Source organism: Dermacentor albipictus, chromosome 3 (assembly GCF_038994185.2).
Source record: "Dermacentor albipictus isolate Rhodes 1998 colony chromosome 3, USDA_Dalb.pri_finalv2, whole genome shotgun sequence".
NCBI classification, from domain to species: domain Eukaryota; kingdom Metazoa; phylum Arthropoda; class Arachnida; order Ixodida; family Ixodidae; genus Dermacentor; species Dermacentor albipictus.
The window spans coordinates 145365370-145389935 of record NC_091823.1 but is presented as its reverse complement, the minus strand read 5'-3'; the positions used below and the strand labels follow the sequence as shown (position 1 = coordinate 145389935).

Sequence of the window (24566 nt, the reverse complement as noted above, 5' to 3'; positions counted from 1 at the left end):
TGGGACATTGCCCTTCCTTACGTAACATTTGCGTACAATTCTTCCCGGCACGACACCGCCGGATTTTCTCCCTTTTATCTACTGTACGGTCGCGAACCTACCTTGCCCCTAGACACAGCACTTCCTCCTGCTGCGGTCTCAACAAGCGAGTATGCGCGCGATGCCATCGCCCTCGCCGACCATGCACGCCAGCTTGCCCGTGCTCGACTTACGGCCTCACAGACCACTCAGCAGTGTCAGTATAACGCCCGCCATCGTGACGTACAGTTTTCACCTGGTGCGCTCGTGCTCCTGTGGTCGCCCTCTCGTCACGTCGGACTTTCAGAGAAGCTTCTTTCGCGATACACAGGGCCCTACCGCGTGCAGCGCAAGGTGACGCCTGTGACTTACGAAATTGCTCCTGTGGGCTCAACCTCGTCCTCTCCTGTGGCATCTAGTGATGTCGTACACGTGAGTAGGCTCAAGGCCTACTACACTGCTTCCGAGTCCGATCTTTAGTCGCTCCGGGACGGCGCTTTTGCAGCCGGGGGTAGTGCTACGGCACAATATGTGCGATCACGAAAGGCCAGCAGTGTGAAGACGACGACGACGATTAGAAGCTAGCGCGGGCTGTTGCCTCTTGGCCAAGCGCAGTGTATTTTCCTTGTAAATATATTTGTACATAGCTTTTCGTCTGCGTCTTCCTACGTAACAATATCAAGATAATTGTTCGACCGAAAGACGGGCTGAATATAAGGAACAAGTGCGGGCCAGACATGGCGAGATACAGACAGGGCCGTGCAAGGTCACCTGGTCCGACATAGTCGCGGAAAGAAATGGATACTCCGTAGAGAGCACCCCCCTTTCTGGCAGCATGAGGGAAGCCCCCGACTCCCTCCTGGGGAATAAGGAACTTCGAGAATAGCTGGGCAGGGCCAGAAAGCACAACGAACAATCAGCGAGGAAAATCGACGAGCTACAACAGACGCTCAACGAAATCTTGAAGGGCATGAGAGAATCCCCTCATGAGAGGATCTCCTCCTTCACCTCCCGCGAGGCCGCCGAGCGAGGCGATGCGACCGCGACAGGAGGCGAAGTAGGCCAGATGGACATGTGTTGCGGCGAAGAAGAAGCGCCGGCAGCGGCGGGCTCCAAGCGCAAGGGCACAAGCGATACGCCACCTACGGAAGACACTTTGGACCACGCACAAGCACTGAAGAGACCCAGGTCAGGAGCCAGAAAGATAGACGCGATCGAAGAGATGCTGAACAAACTGACGGATAAGACGGAGCGAATGTTTGATATACTCCTGACAAGGCTGAACGAATCTGACGCGGGACGGAACGCGCAGTACGCAGCGGTTAACACCCAACTCGCGGCCATGAATAAGCGAATCGAAGATCTAGAACACGGGACGATGCAGCTGAAGCAACAGCAACATCACCATCACCTGCCTGGAAGGGCCGGGGTACCATCGTCACAAGCGGTAAACGCACCGACCATCCTCGCCTGCGACAACGCCAATACCACCCGCACCGGGGCAGGAGGGACGCACGGACAGTTGTGTCCCCCCAACACCTCTGCATAACAATCATGGCTGTGTCCCGCAAGTCCGAAAATAGACGCATAGTCTGGCATTGGAATTGCAGGGGCTTCAAAAACAAGAAAGCAACGATGGTGCAATACATGAAAACGCTTGCCAATAACAAACTTCCTGTCGTGATTGCCTTGCAAGAACCTTTCGATCGGGCCCAGCTCCCGGGTTATGTGACGTGCGGTCCCCCCTACGATTCCATGGGGAGGGACGTCAGGGTGTGCACCCTGGTTAAGCGCGGGACGGCCTTCATCGAACACGAACTCGTGCTCCATGAAGAGTTGGACATATACCATGTACTGATCGAAGTCGTGCCGAGTCTTGAAAGTAGGAAAACCGGCCTTTTCGTGCTCAACGTATATAGCTCCCCCTCGCAGAGATACCGCACTCACACTTTCGACGCCCTCAGAAGAACTTCAGTTTGGCCTAGTTGGTATTTACTGCAAATCATATTGACCGCAAAAAAGACGGGGACATAGGAAGAAAACACGTAAACAGCACAGGCTCTCTTTCGCACGCCCTCGCACAGCACGCCCTCTTTCGCGAAGCTATGGCCAAGGCCGCCTCTAGTCCCTTGCTGATATGCGGAGACTCCTATGCGCCGCACACGCAATGGGGATACGGAGCCGACTCGCCGAAAGGGAAGAGGCTAGCCGAACTGATGGATGATCTCGGCCTGGCTGTACTCAACGAACCTGCTTCGCACACCAGGATCGGACAGGGAGTGTGCCGCGACACGTCCCCCAACCTCTCCGTCTGGTCAGGCGCGGGCGTAGTCACTTGGTCGAACTCCTTCGAGGACCTGGGGAGTGACCACAGGATCCTGTGCGTGACCGTGGGAGAGGATGAAAGCGAAGAAGGCGTCTGCCGAAAGGCGAGAATCGTAGACTGGGACAGATTCCGGAAAAATAGAGAGGACGACAAGAAGGAGGGCCCGATCGAAGACATCAGCGAATGGTGCAGAGTACTACTCGCGCACGTAGAGAAAGCCACCGATGAGGTCGAATGGACGGACTGGCGGCAAGAACCACCTAAAGAAGAGGCAGACAGGTCCCGCGGAGCCGTGGGCGACGGCGCTCCCCAACCGTCCAGAGTGGACAGCCGGCTGGCACATCTTGTTGCGGCCAAGAAATCCATGCAGCGGAGAGCGAGTAGGCAAAAACTCAACAGGAAGATACGCAAGAAGATCGCCGAAATCAACCGGGAGATCGAGACGCATTGCGCCCGCCTGTGCGAGCAAGAATGGCAGGAGCTGTGCGACACGATGAACGGGAACATGATCGCTGGACGCACCTGGAAGATTCTCAGGCACCTGCTCGACCCGGCAAGCACCAGAACGGCGACCCGTACAGAGATGGCCAAGCTGCGACACAAGTACAAGGACGACCCAGAGGCCTTCGCGGAAGAGATCGTGCAGACGCACCTCGCACGCCCGGAAGGGCAGAGTCACCCAGAGTACTGCGGCGCTCCCAACGAGGAGCTGTGCGCAGACTTTTCCGTGCAGGAAATTAGAACGGTCCTCGAGCTACTCAAGACCAACTCGGCGCCCGGTCCTGACAGGATCACCAACAAAATCCTGAGGAACCTGAACGACGACGCAATCGAGAAGCTCTGCGAGTACATCAACGCGTGCTGGAAGGAGGGCCAAATTCCGCAAGAGTGGCAGACCGCGGACGTTATACTGATACCAAAGCCGGGCAAACCGCTGGAGGTCCGAAACATGAGGCCGATCTCCCTCACGTCCTGCGTCGGGAAAGTGATGGAGCATGCCTGCCTTAACAGGGAGACGACGCTGCTCGAGAAGCAGGACGCCTTCGGCACCCACATCATCGGTTGCCGGAAGGGAGTTTCAACGCAGGACGCCATGCTGCAGATCAAGGAACAGGTCGTGAACGCTCCGAGCACACACGTGCGCGCCCTACTCGGGCTAGACCTCAAGAGCGCCTTCGACACTGTGAAGCACATGGCCATAGTGGACAAGATCAGCCGACTTGATCTCGGGGCGAGGTTCCACCGATATGTCAGCAGCTTCCTGAATGGGCGCGAGGCGACAGTCAAGATCGACGGGGCCTCACCACGAACGGTCCGAATGGGTGGTGCGGGAACGCCGCAGGGCTCCGTACTCTCCCCCATGCTTTTCAACCTCGTCATGATCGGCCTGCCGGAGTGCCTTGACGCGATAGAGGGCATCAATCATACGATATACGCAGATGACGTGACGGTGTGGACCACGGAGAACACGAGCGTCGGCGAAATGGAAGACCGACTGCAGCGGGCCGTCCGGGAGGTGGAGCGGCACCTCGAAGACACGGGACTCGTCTGCTCACCCGACAAGTCGGAGATCCTGCTCCACAGGCCGCGCAAGAAAGGGCTCCTTCCGCAGGCCGTGCTAGAGGCTCGTCGCTTGGGCGTCCGCGTCATGACGAGGGAGGGGACCCGAATACCGACGGTGCCCAAGTTGCGAGTGCTCGGCCTGTGGCTGGAAGAGAACGGTACCAACCACGAGCTGGTTGCCCGACTGCAGAAGAAAGTGGCCACCGCGACACACCTCGTGCGGCGGGTCACGAACAAGAGGAAAGGAATGAAAGAACACAACGTTACGAGGCTGATACAGGTGTTCGCGCTGAGCCACATAGCGTACGTCGCCGCATATGCCGACTGGAACAGGAGCGAAACCGACAAGCTGAACGTGGCGATCCGCAGGGCGTTCAAGACCGCCCTGGGAGTACCCCAGTACACGCCAACCCACAGGCTCCTCGAGTTGGGCGTACACAGCACGCTCGAGGAGATCGCCGAGGCGCAGAGAATCGCGCAGATGGAGAGGCTGTCGAGCACCGTAACGGGAAGACGAATCCTAGACTTGCTCGGAATTCGATATCACGAGGCGCGTGGACTGAAAGAATCACTGCTACCGGAAGTCAGGGACGCCATACAGACGGAAAACGTGCCGAAGAATATGCACCCGCTGCATGACGTGCAAAGACGTATACGCAGGGCGGTAGCATTCCTCGAGAAGCATGGAAGACAAGAAGGCGTCCTCTTCCTCGATGCAGCCAGAAACCCGCGGCCAGTCGGTGACTCTGGTGGCGACGGGGAACGTCGACCACCACCGCCGCTACAAGGGAATGTGCGAGACGAACCGCAGTTACCAGCACCACCACCACTACTGCTACTACGACAAAAACGGCAGCAGCAACAACGGCAACATCGACATGGCCGGCCGACGGCGGCGGCGCCCGCCTTCTCCATGGCAGTCGTAGATACAAAGGGAACGATCCGAGTCACGGCATCAGCGAGGCTGCCGTCGGCCGAAGCAGCGGAAGAGATTGCCATAGCCCTCGCGGTACTCCACGGAGGTGCGGAGGATAACCTGATCATCAGTGACTCCAAATCAGTGATTCGGAATTACACCATAGGTTGGGTGTCCGCGGATGTGGCACGCATGCTCAACGCCCGGGCCGGGGACTTCGGATCCGGTACGATTACAAACAAGTCCCTCAAGTGGTTCCCCGCGCACGTCGGGGAGCTTGGCAGTAACAACAACAGCCACGACAATAATGACACCAACAATGCTAACGGCCGAAGACGCAATGACACTCCACGCAACCACAACGAGCGCGCCCACCTCGTCGCGAGGCAGCTTACCCGCCGCGACGCGGTCACCCAGAGGGCAGCCGCTGCCGTTGTTGTGCGGAACCCCAGCGGAGGAGTGACGGCGACGTCGGCTGCCACCCCGTCTGGCGCGGCTGCTGTTATTACCAATACAACACAAATCGCGGCGGACGGAGCTGGGGATCACGAGGACGCCGACTACGATGTCAAGGAGTTTCCGGCAACGTACCGGGAGGTGCTTGGTCACTACAGGAAAGAACGAAGAAAATATGCACAACCCCACGGGCGCCTAGACAGGTCCCAGGCGGTCGACCTGAGACGGTTGCACACGGGCACTTTCACCAACCCCTACCACCTACACCACCTGTGGCCCGCGCCGCACCCGTCGCCCGGCTGCCCGTGGTGCGAGCACGAACGGGCCGATATGGCCCATGTGCTTTGGGAATGCCGACGCCACGTGGAGCAAGGACAAAAAGGAAGGGGGAATACAACAGCAGAACCCTCTGATGCGGGGCGCCTCGCTGAGAGATGGCAAGCCGCCCTCCTCAGCGAGGCACCCGAAGACCAGGAGTGGGCCGTCCATCGGGCCAGGGCCGTTGCCGAGGATCTCGAAAGATTTTCCTCGGGCGATGGACCCCTGGCAGCCTAGCCCCGGGCACCAACATCAACAACCGTTGGACAAATAAAGTTTATTCCTATCCTATCCTATCTCGATTTCAATCTCTGGAGCATGCTTTGTGACTTTCACGAAAGATATATCACATTGTATGAGCTGCCACTCCCAAGGAGGTAGCAGCTTGGCTGGATGCATTAGGCGAAGCTCGAGGAGTGAAACGTGCATTTCTTCGCTAAGCTCCCGCACACGCAGCGAGAAAGGCTGTCTTACGGACGGACGATTGCGATAGAGTGTAGCACATGTCATGTCACTAATGGTATTAAAACAGGTATGTTGTGGGTTCGAGCGGACTTTCAGAAAATATGTATGGCTGATGTATGTTCTCTGCAGATGAAGTGACCACTCATTTGATTCTACATATAAACTTTGTATGGGACTCGTTCTGAAAGCGCCAGTGGCCAGTTGGATTCCTAGATGGTGGACTGGGTCTAGCATCATTAGTGCGCTAGGGGCGGCAGAGTGATAAATCACGGCGCCATAGTCTAGTCGTGATCGAATGAGGCTTTTATAGAGATTCATTAAGCACTTCCTGTCACTACCCCACGGAGTCTGGGATAGAAGTTTGATTATGTTCATTGTTTTTAGACACTTTTCTTTAAGATGTTTAATGTGGGGGACGAAAGTGAGTCTGTAGTCAAGTATGACACCTAGAAATTTGTGCTCTTTGTTTACAGGTATCTGTTGTCCACACATTTCTAAGCAGGGATCCGGAACCAGGCCTCTCTTCCTTGCAAACAAAACACAAGAACTCTTATGAGGATTAATTTTGAATCCATTTTTCTCTGCCCACCCTGGCACCTTGTTCAAACCATGCTGTACCTGTCTCTCGCACACTGCGAGGTTACAGGATTTGAAACCAATTTGAATGTCGCCCACATAGACGGAATACAATATAGCCGGTGGTAAGGATGCACGAAGTGTTGTCATCTTAACAATAAAGAGTGTGCAACTGAGCACGCCACCCTGGGGTACACCAGTTTCTTGTGTAACTTTTGCCAACTTTTCCCCGGCAGTGCGATTGGACAGGTAGCTTTTTATTACGTTTAGCATACTACCATGAATGCCCATTTCCGATAAATCTCGCAAGATTCCGTATCGCCACGTTGTGTCATACGCCTTTACCATATCGAGAAATATCGATAAGAAGAACTGTTTATGTATAAAGGCGTCCCGGATATTTCCTTCAATACGTACAAGATGGTCAGCTGTGGAGCGCCCTTCTCGGTAGCCACACTGATAGGGATCAAGCATTTTGTTCTGTTCAAGGAAATGGATGAGTCGCCGATTTATCATTTTTTCAAATACCTTGCCCATGCAACTTGTGAGGGCTATCGGGCGGCAGCTTGCCACTGAGGTAGGATCTTTGCCTTGTTTTAAAACAGGCACCACAATGGCTTCTTTCCATGCGGTCGGGTGGTACCCTGCGTCCCAAATAGTGTTAAAATGTGTAAGTAGTGTAAGTTGCGTGTCATTGTGTGTGTTTTTGAGCATTTCATACATGATTCTATCAGATCCTGGTGCGGAACTCTTGCATGCGCTCAAGGCCGCTTTCAACTCGGCAGCACTAAAAGGGCAATTACACGGTTCATTCTGTCGGCATTTATTGTTGAGTGGCTTGCATTCTTCTGTTTGTTTATATTTCAGGAATGATTGCGAATAATGATTTGAGCTTGATACACTCTCAAAGTGCTCCCCAAGTGAGTCTGCTTGTTCAAGCAGGGTATCGCCTTGTGTGTTTACCAGGGGGAGTGAAAAAGTTTGTCGTCCTTTTATCCTGTTAACCCTGTTCCAGACTTTCGATTCCTCTGTATAAGAGTTGATGCCCGATAAAAACTCTTGCCAGCTTTCTCTTCTGACCTGTCGGTGGGTTCGCCTGCCTTGTGATTTTACTTTTTTAAAGTTAATAAGATTAACCGCAGTGGGGGAGGCGCGTAGCAACCCCCACGCTTTGTTCTGATTTTTACGTGCGATCCTACAATCGTCGTTCCACCACGGGACACGCCGTTTGCACGACAGGCCACTTACTTGTGATATACATTTAGATGCGGCATCTATTATGAAGGCTGTAAAATATTCGACAGCAGCGTCAATTTCTGGCGAGGACATGTCATCCCACGAAATACAAGATAGAGTTCGGAATTTTTCCCAGTCGGCAGTGTGAACTTTCCGCCTAGGAGCCTGTGGTGGATTTTCCTTTTCTTCAGGTGTTCTAAGCAGTATTGGGAAGTGGTCGCTTCCGTCAGGATTGTTGTTAACTTGCCATTCGAGTTCAGACAGTATTGACGGGGAAACTAGGCTAAGATCAACTGAAGAAAAGGTTCTGTTTGCGAGACAGGAATAAGTGGGTTCTTTCTTATTCAGCAGGCACGCACCGGACGAAAAATGGAATTGTTCAACGAGGCGACCTCGCGCACCGATACGAGAGTCTCCCCACAAGCTGCTGTGTGCATTGAAATCACCCAGAACAACATCAGGTTCTGGCAATTGATCTATAAAGGATTGGAATTCATGTTTCGCTAATTTGTGATGTGGGGGGATGTAAAGAGAGCTAATAGTGATAAGTTTGTTTAAGAGGCGTTTGTAGCTGTAAAGGTTGACACGCAATGCTTTTATGGATGACATTGGCTACGCCGCCCGATGATGCGACACCATCATCGCGATCTTTGCGAAAATTATGTACTGTCGGAGAAAGTTTGTGTGTTTTGATTTTAGGTGTGTTTCCTGTAAACACAGCACTTTTGGATTGTGTTGGTAGATGAGTTCTTGGACATCATCAAGGTTTCTCAGAAGACCTCTGACATTCCATTGTATGATTTGTGTATCCATGCTTGAAGTGAATTTGTGCTGTGTTTACGGAAACGGAAGTGATGCCTTAGATAACAGAGCTCTTGCGAGGCCCTGTAACCGGGGTTCTGCCTTTTTTGGAGCGTTCGAGGGAGCCTCGCCGCTCCTTGGGCGCTTGGAGCGCCGTGGGGATAGGTGTTGTGTCCATTGCCTCTTGTGAGGCGCCGGACACGCGCTCTTGAGAGCGAGAAGTTTCTCGAGAGAGTCTCACCTCGGAAGGCGAGACCCCTGCGCCCACCAGCCCGGAGGTGGATTGGGCTCCCTGAGGGATTTGGCTGCGCCGGCTGTTGCCAGCGCTGGAAGGGACCTGGGAGGTTGAGGCAGCCTCGGCTGCGCCCACCTTCGGGGTCGATGATCCCTTCTCCTCGGTTGACGGAGCAGCGCTAGCTGCTACCGCCGCGCGGGCAGATGGCGTGACTTCCGACTCGCTGTTCGTGAGTCGGATGCCCCCTGACGCGCCACTTCGGCAAAGCTTTTCTTTGGCAGGTATGCTACCCGCCTTCGTGCCTCTTTGAACGATATGTTCTCTTTTACTTTTATGGTTACAATTTCTTTTTCCTTCTTCCAGGAGGGGCACGACCGCGAGTACGCGGCGTGATCCCCGTCACAGTTTAAACAGTGGAGAGAGTTATCACAAGCTTCACTGGCGTGTTCAAGGGCACTGCATTTTGCATATGTTTGGCGGCCCCGGCAGCTCTGCGAACTGTGGCCGAAACGCTGTCATTTGAAGCATCTTAGGGGATTTGGCACATATGGTCTGCCGCGGAGCTTGATGTACCCGGCCTCTACAGACTCGGGCAGAATACTTGAACCGAATGTGAGTATCAGGTGCTTCGTTTGAATTTCTTTAGCATCCCTTATCATTTTAATTCTTCGGACATTGACAACATTCTGCTCACTGAAGCCCTCCAGGAGCTCAGCCTCTGTCAGCTGAAGCAGATCGTTATCCGAGACAACGCCGCGGGTGGTGTTCAGAGTGCGGTGTGGAGTTACAGTCAATGGAATATCCCCAAATGATACTAGACTGGGCAACTTTTCGTATTGTTTCGGATCATGGAGCTCTATTAGGAGATCACCACTTGCCAGCCTTGATACCTTGTAGCCTGGACCAAGGACATCAGTTAAGGACTTGGAAACTAGAAAAGGGGAAATGTTTCGTACTTGTTTATCGGGTTTTTCTGAATGGATCACGTGGTAACGTGGAAAGTTTGGTCTTTGACGTCCAAGGAACTGGAAAACTTCATTGGTGCGCACTCTTTTGTGAGGGCGATCAGGAAGTGGAGGGAAAGAGGTTGCCATAAAGGGATTGAATTTTCGGCAATAACGCGAGCCACCCACCGTGGAGTCCTACAAGGGGACGCTACAGGGACTGTAAGAACAGGTCCTGCAAACGTCAGCTGTACGTTATCACTATAACGAAATATGAGATAACCTAGGTTGGTTATTCACACAAGGTTAACCCTTGCTGCCTGGAAAATTAGAAGTGAGCGGAAGCTAGGAGAAGACAGGAAAGATGGAAAGTGAGAGAAAGACGAAGCCTGGAGGGAGAGAGAGACAGGAAAAGGCAACTACCGATTTTCCCCGGGTGCGTCAGCCCGGGGGTGCCGTCTACGTGAAGCAGAGGCCAAAGAGGTATGTTGCCTCCGCCGGGGGGCCTTAAAGGTCCGAACACCCGGCCTCGGCTCAACCCCCAGGATCCCCCTTTTTCCGGACACGGCTAAGCCGCGCACGGCTACACGCGGAAGGGTCCAACCCTCGTGTGCTCGGGTACGAGGTGTCGCAACACACCAAACGCCTGCTCACGCAGACGCCCCTGCGGGGACTCAAGCGGATGAAGGAACTTTAGCGTAGACGTACGTGAGCAGCCTGATCGGTCAGCATGGTCCAGACACTTGTTGGCGCAGCGCTTAACCAGTCAAACAAAGCACTAATATTGCTCTGACCAAGTGTAAAACATTCTAAACATCTATAAAAACAAGGTGTTGATGATTACACTACTGCGAAATATCCACACCAGCAGCAAAGAAGAATACACTTTGTTGCTGCTACTGTGTATGGTTGAGCTCTGTGCGATCAGGTGGCTGCACCGTGCAGACCATTCACATTTACCCTTCTGCTCATCCCATGGCTCATCCCAGCACAGTCAGCCGGCCAGACCCTGTCCCCTTGCGCTTGCGTTTGCCCTAATACTGGACTCGCCAAGCTCTATTGCGTTAGTAATCTACCGGTGTAAAGTGACGGCCACAAACGCGCGTCGATCGGATAGCGGCAGTCCGATGCGCAGCAGCCAGTTAGCTCGTATGCTGCCTTGTAGGGGGACACGACGTCGCAGCTTGACATATTGCCAGTCGCTAGGTTTGCAGTCCACAAGGCAACAAAGTCGAATCATAGTGCTCGCGAAAAGAGAGACCGACTCTGACCGCGGAGCACTCGTCAAAATGGAGTACGTTGTAACACAAGCAGACGACGCTTGCTGTCTGCCGGAAGTGCTTAAGTGTACTGAAAAATTGTTCTTGTGCCTTCCCTTTATGTTATTTTCTTTTTACAAAAACAAATTAACTAACATTCACACTATGACGAAGATCAATTGTTTACCATAAAGCTGAAAAAATTATCGATCACGCGCCCTGCTCAGCCAATCGGATAGCTCGCCCCCCTGACGTCATATGGGTGATTTCCGTCATATGGGCAGGGGCGGCTTAAAATTCCGCCGAGTAGCATACTGCGATCGGCAGTGATGTGCATTTTTAAAACTTTATAATAAATTACATGCTTTACGCGGAGCACTTAGATGTGTCAATTATTGATCAGAAGGACCAACTCTAACGACTCAGTATGTTTGTAGAAAATCGTCAAAATCGTTTCAGGGTCCCTTTGAGGTTCAATTATTTCACGTGGTGGTCGATCACCGCTTGTGTTGACAACAGCACACCGAGGAAACAACGGCTCACAGCAACACGAACTACAATGACATGCAAGGGAACCATCACCCACGCTTTCATGACATTGTATGAGCGTTCTCTACGGCAGTCTTTTATACAACGCCCCATTTGACCTACGTGCTCTTTTTTATAAGAAAAAGGGATGCAATAAACTACGTAAACCAGGTAGCGAACAGATTTTTCTCTTTTTAGAGATGTGCGATGCACCGCGATATTTCCTTTGGTTGCACAATTTTATAAGCTTCTGAGCTGCAGAGAACACAACTTTAACTTCAGAACGACCTGCAATTTTCTTGATACTGTGAAGCAGCTTATGAATGTGGAATAGGACAGCCACTTTTTTATGTCTGTCAGATGAATTGACCCCATGAAAACCACTTGGCGCACACACTTTTCTGAGGAGAGATTCCGCAACTGAAAACTGCGCATGCGAAAGTTGCCTTGCTGGTATCAAATGTTTGGATTGGCAAAGAAAACTAGCTTCCATTTGATGAGGACATAATTTCTCGAGCGCAGTTAGAAAATAATAATCCCTCCCTTGACAAATCTTGAACGTGCGGAGGCATACGACAGAACTGGCTTATTAGTACGAGGTTTGCAACACCAGCAATTAGGCTCTGGGAAAAAAAACTAGTTCAATGCCAAGGAACTTAAGAGTGCTATTAGTAGGTACCTCACACGTCAATTTAAAGGCCTTGAAGTAGCCCATAAATGACCCGAAAAAATTAAGATCACGCGGCTGCATCGCATCTGAAACTTTTTCAAGAAAGATAAGTCATCTTCGTACCCAGATTTTTAACAGCCTTTAAAATTGCGTGCGCCCAGTGGTGGTCATGTGGTCACTGCATCTGACAGACATAAAAGTGCCTTTCATAGCCTACATTCATAAGATGCGCAGGTACCATTCATTTACGAAATAAATATACTCGTCGAGCTTGCGTTCCTCAGAAGACGCGGGGTTGTCCTTCTTATGAACAGCAAGTGAAATGCTGGAATTTTCCCTGCCAGAACCACTTCTCTGCTTATGGTGCACGCCGCATTGAGGAACCTGGCATTTTAACGACACGGGGTTCTTTTTCAGTGCACCCAATGCGCAGTTATATGAGCGTTCTTGCACTCCGCCCGCATCGGAATGCAGCCGCCGTGGCCTGTACCGAATCTGCGACTGGGTGCTCAGACAGCGCAATGCCATATCCACTGACCTGCTACGGCGGGTTTCTCGTAGGCATGAATAAAAAACACTGTGCTTGAAAACGATTAGTGTCTCTCACCTTGTTAATAACGCCGTAACTCAGATTCAACAGTGCGCTTTTGTAGTTCGCAATGGCAGCTACGACTCCGGAACTACGCTCCCGATTACCGCATAAATGAGTTGCCGCTTGCTTTTCATGATGCAGCAATAGTGGCATAAAATTTGTGGCAAAAGACATTTTGGCAGGGCTTATTGGCGCAGAGCGCTAACCTGTTCAAACATGGCGAGCGCAAGGTTCTTAACGTAACATGAACAGTCCATCCGGGGTGAGACTACGTTCACTTCGTCTTCAATGCGATGCGTTAGCGCGATTTGCAGCAATAATATTTTTCTGCAGTAAGACATTTAACGCGCGTATTTTTCGGCAGAGTTCCCGAGAAATTCACAGCAGCGAATGTTGGAAAAATTGAATAAGACCAGTTGCTCAGCCAGGAAAGGAGAAGACAAATATCGCCCTTACCTGTGAATAGCGTACTGAAGACCTGACTAGTGCTTGAAACCCCACCGCAGTCAGCAAAACACAGCTCTAGCCTGCTCAAAGGCTGAGATCCCAAAGCTTCCTTAGAATCGTCACAGCTTAAAGCAAAGTTTAAACTGCCCTATTGTGGGCAATATGAATGGGCAGAAGCGCGTGTTAGATGGCGGTGAAAGCGAGCTGGAGTGAAATACAGCAACCACTGTCGAAAACAAGATGAAAAGGGAGCAGCTAGTAGCTGTTACGTGAGCCGGTGGCACCCCCGTCTGACCCGTCTGCAGCTGGCTGTGATAACACCTTGAGATGAGAAGAAGACTGACAATGCATTCGAGGGTAGCGCTAAACGGCTTTTTCTGTGTGATAATGCGCATTGCCAATGATAATGTAATTCTCAGCAGCGTAAATAGATATGACGGAGGGTTTGTCGATCTCGCTAACGCTTATATGATACTAGACAATAGGCAGTTTAAGTTGGGTGTCCGCAGCAGCTCTGCGTACGCAGCGAACCCGCGGAGGCGTCAGTGCGCATGTGCAGTACGCAGGAGCATGCACGGTATCTTGCATGCGCCCGCATCTTTACAATAGCTGCGGAGCGTGCGCTGTGGGCTTAGCGAGCTTTGCGGGACGTTCTAGCTTGTCCAAAAGAGCACAATTTTCGATATGGCATTTGCACAAGATACGACTCGGGCTTGTGGTTTGACTTCGTGGTGGCTGATATTAGCTACACAGTTTTAGAAGCTGGCATATGGCAGCACTGTGTAGCACACCACCGGCTCCTGCGCGTGCAAGTCAGCAGTCCCATTCTCAATTTTTGCGTCAGGCCAGCTATAGCCGTTTCATGCGCGCGTGCTTCGCCATGTACGCATGACCTCGTGTGCTGCATACATGGGTGGTGGCGGACGCCCAACTAAAACTACCTACTGTCCATCGACGAACACGGGTGGAGTTAGGGCACGTTTGCGAGTGGCCGAGCGCCGCTTGCGGCCAGTCACGTTGCGACGCTTGCACTGCGCCAGCAGATATGCCATTCCCTGTGTACTTCACGCGCGCGCCGTGGGCTGCTTTCTTCGGAGCACGCGCCGAACAACTCCCAACCCAGGCACTGCTTTGAATGGCTGTCTGCGACCGTCGGCGAAGCGGCGTGGTTGTCGTTCTTATTGCGATGTCAATGATATGGACAGTCTGGGTGCATTTCACAATGAGCGAATTCACGTTCGTAAAAAGTGACGCCGCGCTTGGCGCTACATCACGGCGAAGCCAGTGAAGGTGTTCTGTAAGAGTCCACCTAGTATACATGTCTATTTCTTATGCTGTTGAAGCTCTGATTGGCTGGGCTGGGTGGCCTCCACGCCTGCAGCATCCAGGTGCCACAGCCAATCAGCACTTCAGCAGCACACGAAATTGACATGTCCACTAGGTGGGCTCCTACAGAATAGCTCCCCAGTTGTTGCCTCGCGCTCCAGTGTTGAGCATGTTTGCTTGCAGCTTTGTAGCAGAAATTATTCCGGAAGAAAAATTACAATACTGGGTTGCCCAGCAGTTTTAAACTATTGCAAGTCAGCTTACCTCTTATTGACACATTCCATAAAAATGAAACCAATGTAAACAATTGCTCAATCATATTATATTTAACAAGATGAGACAAAGCTTTCATCGATCGAGAAAACTAGTTTTCAAAAACTGATGCCTAATATTCTCAGTGAGCTGTTGAGCAAATAGCGATGCTTATTACATTGCATAAATATATAGCAGCATAAAAACTTCGGACATTGCTTATTAAATTTTTTTTTGCCGCATTACGATGGGGGCGAAATGCGAAAACAGCCGTGTACTTAGATTTAGGTGCACGTTAAAGAACCCCAGGTGGTCTAAATTTCCGGAGTCCTCCACTACGGCGTGCCTCATAATCAGAAAGTGGTTTCGGCACGTTAAACCCCTAATTAAATTAATTAAATTAATTAAATTAATTAAATTTTGAAGGCACATTTCTAGTTGAAATCCTGCATCCAAATATAAGAACTGACCCGGTTGCATGGATTGAAAGTACTATTATACAAAAACACTCCTGAGATTTTTTCGAACGACGGTTCAATGTGCAAGCTTAGTCATTATTTATTTCTTCCATATTGTCACATGGTGGTGACGTTGAAGAACACAGTAGAAATACTGCGAGCGACAAAACTAACTTTTATTGGGCGAACCCGTGCCCACAAGACAGGCTACACTTATAGCACAACGATAACGGCGAACACAGTCAGCGATCGTCGAAAATCTGATCAACCAGTCAAGTGCGTCGGCTTTTATACATCAATCGTCGAATGTTCCAGACTAATCGTTGGTACCCGCGTGCCTTCCACAAAGTTCTACACCATTCGCGTCAGGCGATGAATTCACATGACATAAGGTTCGGCGACAACAGACAGCGGATAGAAGCATCGATAACTTTCCAGAAACTTCGGATACATGCAGGCGCGTCCCGCGCTGTGCGATAACATTTGTTAGGCGGCGAAACGTGGTCGCCCGATAGAGATCCGTACACGTGTCAATATGTACCAAGAACTGAAGTGAACTTCTTCAACTGAAGTGAAAGGTGAAATCGCTAAGGCCGATTTTTCGAACACTACAATATTTATTGAACTTGGAGGGGTTTGAGATGCGATTAGCTTCGGGAATGAGAACTTTGAGCACTTTATGGGCAGACGTAGAGACATTTTGCAAAGAAATAGACGCGGTAACCACTGAGAGTACGCAGTACCGCAGTAAAAATGTTGAACTGCGGAGGGTCCTGAGGGAAGCTAGGGGGGAGATTATCGAACTGAATACAACAGAAGTATGAAAATCGAAACCAAAGTCTTTCGCAAACTGAAAATGAGGACTTGCAGAGAACTGTCGCAAACATTGCTAAATGCTTAGAAACTGATGTCACAGAACAAGTAATTGACATCGCGCACCGTGCATTGTCGAAAGATAAAACGAAATTCAATGTAATTGTCCGATTCCTCACTAGAACTGCGTGAGACTAGCTGCTGTCCGCAGAAAAGAAGGCTAAAGTAGAAAGCAGTCGTCTTGGTTTTGACAAGAATAAGCTTGAATATATAAACGAGTACCTCTGAATGGAATTGAAGGTTCTGCTCAGTAAATCACGGCAAGCAAGACGTGAAAGGGAATCGAAATATGTGTGGGCATCACAGGGCAGAATTTTCATGAGGAAGGCAGACAGGACCCCCCTTTTACATGTAACTTTTGATGCTAATCTGGCTAAAGTAGTCTAGCCGTGTGACAGCCGTAATATATGTTTTGTGTAGAACAATGACGATGTATGCCAGGGCGTCTGAATTGAACACGTATATAAGCGACCATCATATGCAGCTGCTGACGTTTCTCGATATTAATATGCAATCGGCTTATTCGAAAGAGGCAAACTTTTTCTTATTTTTTGATGAGTTCAATTTCTTATTCTCTGTTATTATGATGTCTGAAGCTTGGTACCGTACTGATATAGACGTGCTTTGTATTGAGGGATTTAGTGTTGTATACCAAAATAGAAAATCAAGAATTGGCACTGGTGTATGCGTACAAGTAAAGGCTGGATTTGTGTACGAATATGTTGAAGATTTCTCTCTGTGTACACAGGACATCGAGACGTTAACCTTAAAGTATCCGAGCTATGTTTGTAGTAATGTACAGGCCACCAGATGCAATGTTCATTCATTTCTTCAACCTTTAGAAACTCTATTTCCCGTTGTCAGTGCGCTTAATGACACATTAGTGCTGGGAGGAGAGCTTAACGTAGACATGTTGAGCACTACGCCTAATTAGATGGGATTTTCAGGCTTTCTCGGTTCCTGTTTCTTAAGAAACATAATCACCATCCCAACGCGTATTACCGATACCAGTTCCACTATACTAGACTTGTTCTTTACGAATAGCAGAAACAGTACAATACAGGCATCCTTGACACCCCAGTAAGCGATTATTTACCCACATATTTAGTTCTTGTCAACATCACTATTGAAAATACACAAAGCCTTCTTGTCGCTCAATTTGAGCAAATAAATCCACGAACACTATCTTCTTTCAGAGAAGAAATTAGCACAATTGGAATAACGTTCTATGTTGTTCTTCCCGCAGCACAGAGGCACGGCAACGGGCGTAATATATGATGTCGATGTCTCTATTCCGAATGCTGACCTTCCTGTCCTGGTCAAACTAGCTACTGACGCTACGGAAATACTGCTAGTTTGCCGAATAGGCAACTCCCGTTGTGGCGAGGTGACCTTCAAGGGCGACTATCTTCCATCACATGTGAAGGTTGGGCTTCTTCATCATGTCATTCGAGCCTACATTCTGAGGCCCCTTCGATGCCACAAGTGTCTGACAATGGACCACGTGATTGGCCTATATCACAACCAACCAGCCTGCCCGCGCTGCGCCGAACCCCACACAGCAGAGTCTTGGAAGGCGACTACACTTAAACGTAGGAACTGCCATGGAAATCATGATGCCTCATCAAACAACTGCCCACTAATCAAGAAGGAGAAAAGAATCTTGACAGAAATGGTTAAGGACGGCTCGTCACGGAAGGAAGCGATAACGACTGTTAAAAGACGCCGTTTCCGTCGACGGCGCGCTCTCAAGAAAGAAAAAAAGTTGTTTTGCCTTCAGAGCTTTCTTTTAAGCCGCCGCCACCACCACCACCACCAAGCACCCTACAGCTTCATGTTAAGCAGAATACCGAGACCCAGAAAAAAGAATCTGACACTGCTTAGCCTGCAATACCACAGGCACACGTCGCTGCCGCGCGACAAAATTGACTACAGTGAAGCGCTACTTCGACAAGAGATAATCAAGCTGCGCAAGATGTCCAGGTCGTTGCTATACTGAGGTCACTGGTGAGTGTTATCCGAGCACTCCTCAATAATGTGCAAACGCCATCTGCCAAATGCGCACTGCGAGTCCTAGATTCTATTGAACCTTCACTTGCAGGTCTGCAGTAACAAGATGGCTCGCCATTCACAAGGACGGCGGCCATTCCGGGAACAAGTCAAGTGCGCTTCCATACTTCAATGGAACGCCAGCAGTCTGCATGCACGGATAACAGAATTTCGGCACTTTGTTTTTGAGAACAAGTTCGCCATTATCATAATTTGCGAACCTCGTTTTTAAAAGATAATTCGACTGTCGGGTTACGAATAATTTGTTTCTTCATCACGCAGTGAACGTAGTAAAATTGTTGTGTGTATCCGCAAGGAGCTCACCTGCGTTCACCAAATAGTGCAGCTTCACAACGATAATCGTTACGCGTGTTTCCGTGTTGGAATGAAGAATGTTTCATTCACACTGATAAACCCTAAATATTGTCATCACGTCGACTTCATTGACAGAGACTAAAGGACATACTCACAAAAACTCCAGGCCGTTGGATAATCATGGGTGACTTAACCGCCTACCATGCACTCTGGGAAAGCCTCAGGAAAATCAACGAGGCACAAGTCTTGTTGATCTCGTTGCCGGGCATGGACTAAGAGTTTTGAACGCTGGCAACTCGGCTTATCTCCGAAGAGTGACTTATAGCTGCTGCTTGGACTTGGCATTAGTGTCGCATAGTTTAAGTTCTAAAGTTCACTGGTTCGCAGACATTGAAACTCATGGCAGCGACCATATTCCTACGTACATAACTATCAGAGGCCTTGACAGTTCTCTTTACCCTGTGCTCTCAAGACAGCTAGAATGGCAAGCGTACCAAATTTCGTTCGAGGGAAAGTGCAGACTTAATCATCCAGAGCCCTTCGAAGACATCATCATGCAAGCTCTGCAGGCTTTTACGCGGACGTTTACAATTTCTACAAGATGCACAGATTTAGACCAACAACTGGACCAGCTTCGGGTGATCTGCCGGCGGGCCAAGAGACGATATAGGCGTATTAAGTTCTTTTATGCCCTGAGGGAAGCGCGATGCTTTCAGAAGAATGTTCCGCATCAGATGAACAAACTTCATTACCAACAATAGATGAGCTTCGGTGAACCGCTGGACCCTCGCAAGCCGTTACCCCACGTGTGGAGAACTCTTCAGGGTCTTCGCTCACCTGCACAACAACGTCGTCTATTCATAGCGCTGGCTCTGCATCAAAGTTCAGAGCTTGAGGTCGCCGCAGAATTTTGTGCGAAAGTTACTGGTGACTTCGTTCTGCTGCTGACTTCTCGCTACATGACGTTCCCATCGCATTTCTCTGTGGAAGGACTGCAAGTGGTCTTGGGTGCCTCCAGGCGATCGTCATCACCCGGTCCCGATGGGGTGACCTACGCTTCCTTAAGCCACCCAAGTGCTATAGTACAACGTTGTCTTCTGGATATATTCAATCAATGTTGGCGTGACGGCAAAGTCCCCGATGGCTGGAAGTGTGGCTGACTGGTTCCACTACTGAAGCCTGGGAAGTCTCCGTTGGGCCTTACATCGTGCCGGCCAATTGCACTTGCGAGTTGCATCAACAAGGTCATGGAGAGGATGTTGCTGACACGTATGAAATGGAACCTCGAATACTACAACATTTACCCTGAGGCTATGGCTGTTTTTCGACGTGGCCGGTCTTCGATAAAAGTTATGAAACGCCTCTCTGCGGTACTCTTATTTGATGTAGAAGGTGCCTACGACAACGCAGCCCATGAAAGCATTCTCCTAGCTCTTGAGGCTCCAGAACTTGGAGGCCACGGCATTAGGTGAATTAGGAGCTATCTCTCATGGAGATCTCTGTTTGTCCTTACAGAGGGTGGCCCGACAAGTGGATATATGTCCAGTCGTGATGCCCCACAAGGGGGAGTGTTGAGCTCCACTCTTTTCAATCTCGTTCTAGCAGGGCTTGCCCAGACGCTTACAGAGATTGCTTATGTCCCGCTCTGCGCTGACGGTATTTGTATCTGCGCGTCCGGCGTGAGAAGGCCGCACGTGCGTGCCCGAATACAGAAAGTGGCAACTCTGACAGCGGCATTCCTTCACCGACAAGGTCTGACGATTTCTACAGAATAATATGCGCTAGTGGCGGTTTACACGAAAAGCGATGTCTTCCCCCCCAGTGTGTATCGAGTTAGTTAAATGTGGTTTAATGGCTCAAGAGCGGCTAAGGCCATGCTGCACCAACCACAAGGTGTTTTAAAGTCCGGTTTAGGAAGGAAAAGGCTGTGTTAATATTCTATACTTTATTTAAAAATCCAGTGTGGTCTAGCAATTTACAGACGCCACATAATGGGACTAGCGAATCATCACCTAAAATTAGAGCAGGGTGTAAGGTATGTGTAGTTGATATAATTTGTGCAAAAGTGTTCACCTGTGTATCGCAATGTGTGTACATGTCAGTATTATGAGCTTAACTGTTAGTGGCTCTTGACATTTCTCGCATGTTGGTGTGTCTTCTTTCGTAAGTAAATAATTGTGTGTGAGGTGCGTGTGCGAAATGCGTAATCGGCCTAAAACTACTTCAATGAACCACTCGGGATGATAACATGACTTCCACTCGCCAACTATGGGTTTAGTGAGATGTAGCGTGTTGTCGGCACAACGGTTGCCGTTAAAGCTTTTCTAATCGCACGCATGCTATCTTTATAAGGAAGTGTTGTGTTTGTTATCTCTTTGCACGCTGCCATTTATGCACATCCATCAGCTGCTTCATTACCCGGTATACCAACATGGCTTGGAACCCAGCAGAAACGAATTGACCTCCCGTATTTGTTAAGCGCCACCATGTTTAAAATGCCTCCTATCAGATGTTCACACACTGACTTCAGGTCTACAGCCTTCAGTGTGCTTAAAAAATCAGTGTATATGACTGCATTTTTGTTTATCAGTGACAATCTTTTAAACAACAACCCATATAGCGTAAACTTCGGCAATGAAAACAGAGGCGTGTTGTGGCAATCGAATACTTGTTTCCCAATTTCCGTAACGGCCCCTACACCCACCTGTTGTTTTGTTTTGGAGCCATCAGTGTAATATTTCATTTTATTTTGATATTTGTTCTGAAGTGCACGTAATTCTTGTATAACGTGTTCGTGAGGGGTCTCTCTTTTCTTTAGATGTGTTAACGTCGCGTCACACAAGTGTGTGAAATTGTACCACTGGGGCAACAATTGTCGTTTTTTGGCAACCTGGAGGACATCATGGGGAATGTCCTAATCCCGACAATATTGCTCATACTGCAGGACAAGTGGTCTAATCATGTTCAGTTTATTTGTATAGTGTAAGCGTGAGTTGCATAGTGCGCGGATGTTGCAGCATATTTGTAGCGGTGATGACTGAATTCTGAGTACGTAAGAGAAAGTGAGAAATGCTCTGCGCTGCTGTAATGAGGGTTCATTAGACTCAACGTATAGACTTTGAATAGGTGACATTCTGTAGGCACCACTTGCCATTCGCCGTCCAAGGTTATTTGTTGCATCAAGTCGTTGAATGTAGGACTGTCTGGCTGAGCCGTAAACCCCAGAGCCGTAGTCTAAAATGCTACGCACAAAGTACCGGTAAATACGTAAAAGACACGTTCTGTCGGAGCCCTAGTGCTTATGAGGTAAAAGTTTGAGGATATTCCATGCTTTATTTATCTTAATCTGTAGTGTTTTAATGTGAGCTACGAAGTTTAGTTTTTTGTCAAAAATAACTCCCAAGAATTTATATTCTTGTTTTAGGAGCAGTGCGACATCATTCAATTTTAAAACCGAGTCTTATTACAATCCTAATTCTTGCGAGAATAGCACTGTAACAGTTTTCTGAGTAGAGATGCGGAAGCCATTTTTCTCAGCCCACTCCATTAGATTATTTATTGTTATCTGGAGCTGCCTTTCACACATTCCTAAGTTTGAGGCGTGGCACGCTATTTGCGGATGATTGACGTATATGGAGTGCATAATAGAGGGGGGGAATCACTTTGTTAATAGAGTTCATTTTTACTATAAAGAGTGTTGTGCTAAAAGCGCAATCTTTTTGGACGGAGTTTTCCTGGATAAATGTGCGTGAGAGCACAGTGCCTAGACGAACTTGAAATGTTCTGTTGGACATAAAATCGGTGAGGCAGTTAAAATTTTTGCCACGGATTACTAACTCAGTGAGCTCATGTAAGATTCCGAATCTCCCCGTGGTGTCATACGCTTTTTCTAGATCGAAGAATATTGATAGGCAGTGCTGTTTGTGTAAGAAAGCTTCATGTATTTCGTGTTCAAGTCGGACGAGGTGGTCCGTCGTTGAGCACCTTATTTTATACCCGCACTGATGAAAATCAATGAAGTTTCGTATATCAAGCGTGAATGCTTACGACACTTTGGTACGATTTCGCTAAGCAGCTGGTCAAGGCAATGGGTCGAAAGGTGCTTAGGGATGTGGGGGACTTACCGGTTTTTAAAAAAGGCCCAACTATTGCGTTTTCCAACTTTACCACATGCTTCCAGATCCAAATACTTTGTTGAAAAAAATTTAAGAGCATCTACGGATGCTTGGGACACCTATGCAAGCATGGAATAATGGATCCGGTCCGGACCTACTGCAGTTTTTTTGCCAGCACAGAGAACCCTGTTAAGTTCTTGTACCGTGAATGGAGCGTTGTATTCGTCCCTTGACGTAAAAGCAGTTGGTAGTTTCTTCTTTTCTGCCGACAGCTTGTATTTTAAAAACCTGTTTGAATAATTAGACGAGCTAGAGACGTTATAGAAATGTTCCCCACCTATATTCGCTTGTCCTTGTAGTATTGTCTGAGTGCCTGAAGGTGTAAGCAAGGGTATCTTGTATGATGAGTAGTCCCTTTTAAACTTGCTGACCTGTTCCCAAATCTTTTTGGATGGGACGGTACTAATAATTGAAGATATATATTTCTGCCAAGACAATTTTTCCGCCTGTCTCCGAATATATCGAGCTTTCGCTTTGGCTTGTTTGAAATTCAGAAAGTTGTGATGTGTTGGATGTCTAGGTAAAATTCCCCAGGCCTTAGTTTGCTGCTTGTTTGCGTCGGTGCATTCATGTGTCCACCAAGGACTCACCTTTTTTTTCCAAACAACGCCAAAGGATTATGGAATGGGCTTTTCAGCTGCAGAAATATTACAGTTAGAAAATGTTTCTTTAATTTCATCAATGCTTAAGTCTGTTGAAGTAAGCTCCTCCAGCCTGGCACTATCTGTGAAAACAGACGTCTGCTATTTGTAGTTTCCAATGGCGCGGTTTGTGAGATATAATGAGTAGCGTTGAGGTGAGGTTGATTATAGCAGGTAGATGATCACTGCCATGTGAAGTCTCCAGTACATCCAATTTAACATCGGCGAAAATGTCCGGAGAGCAAAATGCTAAATCAAGGCAGCTAAAGTTACGTGAACTCGGTAAAAAATGAGTTGGCGCACCTGAATTCAAAAGACAGATGCTGTTTCTCAAAATTAAATATTCGATAAGTTGTCTTCGTTGGCCATTCTTATCGTTGCACCAAAAAGTGCAATGAGTATTAAAATCTCCAACTAAAACAAAATGCTCCGGCAGCTGGTCAATTATATATTCCAGATCTCGAGTTGTGAAATGGATATGGGGAGCAATGTACAGCGAACAGATGGTGACAGTTTTAAATGACAAAACGGTGACAGCTACTGCCTCATACGGAGCATTTAATAAAACTTTCCGTGTGGGGACGACAATAGCGTATGACGTGTGACGTGTGACGCCTCAGACCACAATAGCGACACTTCTTGATAGACGACTGGAGTGCTCGCAGTTTTTTCTTACGACAGTAAAACCTTTAAATGTATATGTTTGGGTCCCAGGTTCGTTTCTTGGAGGCAAATTGCTACTGGTGATAACTTATTTATAATGTCTTTGATGTCACCTAGATTGTAAATTAGGCCTCCGCAATATCAATGAATGATGATAGCCATTTTATTGGAATTGAAACAAAAAGAAAAATAATGGTTGTGCGTGTGAGCTTACAAGTTATAGGTGACGTGTATTGAAAAGCTGATTACTCTTATGAAGTGCGGTAACCGCTCAAGTTACCTTTCCCTTTCTCAGCGGAGTTATAATATGTTTCTCCTTCTGTAAGCGCTCCAAGGAACGCGGGTCTTTTGGCGTTAACGACGCCGGTTATCGAAGAGGTGTGTTGCCTCCGCCGGGGGGCCTCAACGGTCCAAACACCTAGCATCGGCGCAACCCCCAGGATCCCCCTTTCCCCAGACATGGC

At 48.9% G+C, this 24566-nt stretch overlaps 1 protein-coding gene across 3 annotated transcripts in view; it reads right to left on the bottom strand.

The window, feature by feature from the left end:
- LOC139057603 (uncharacterized) overlaps positions 1-13680 on the bottom strand; it is an 87755-nt gene extending 74075 nt beyond the window's left edge. For 2 of the 3 annotated variants that reach the window (XM_070536121.1, XM_070536122.1), the window contains exon 1: positions 13360-13679. The gene's annotated coding sequence lies outside the window, so the exon portion shown is untranslated. Of the gene's footprint in view, positions 1-13359 lie in introns of all 3 variants that reach the window. The other variant, XM_070536120.1, reaches the window with a different exon arrangement.
- Positions 13681-24566: the final 10886 nt, after the last annotated feature.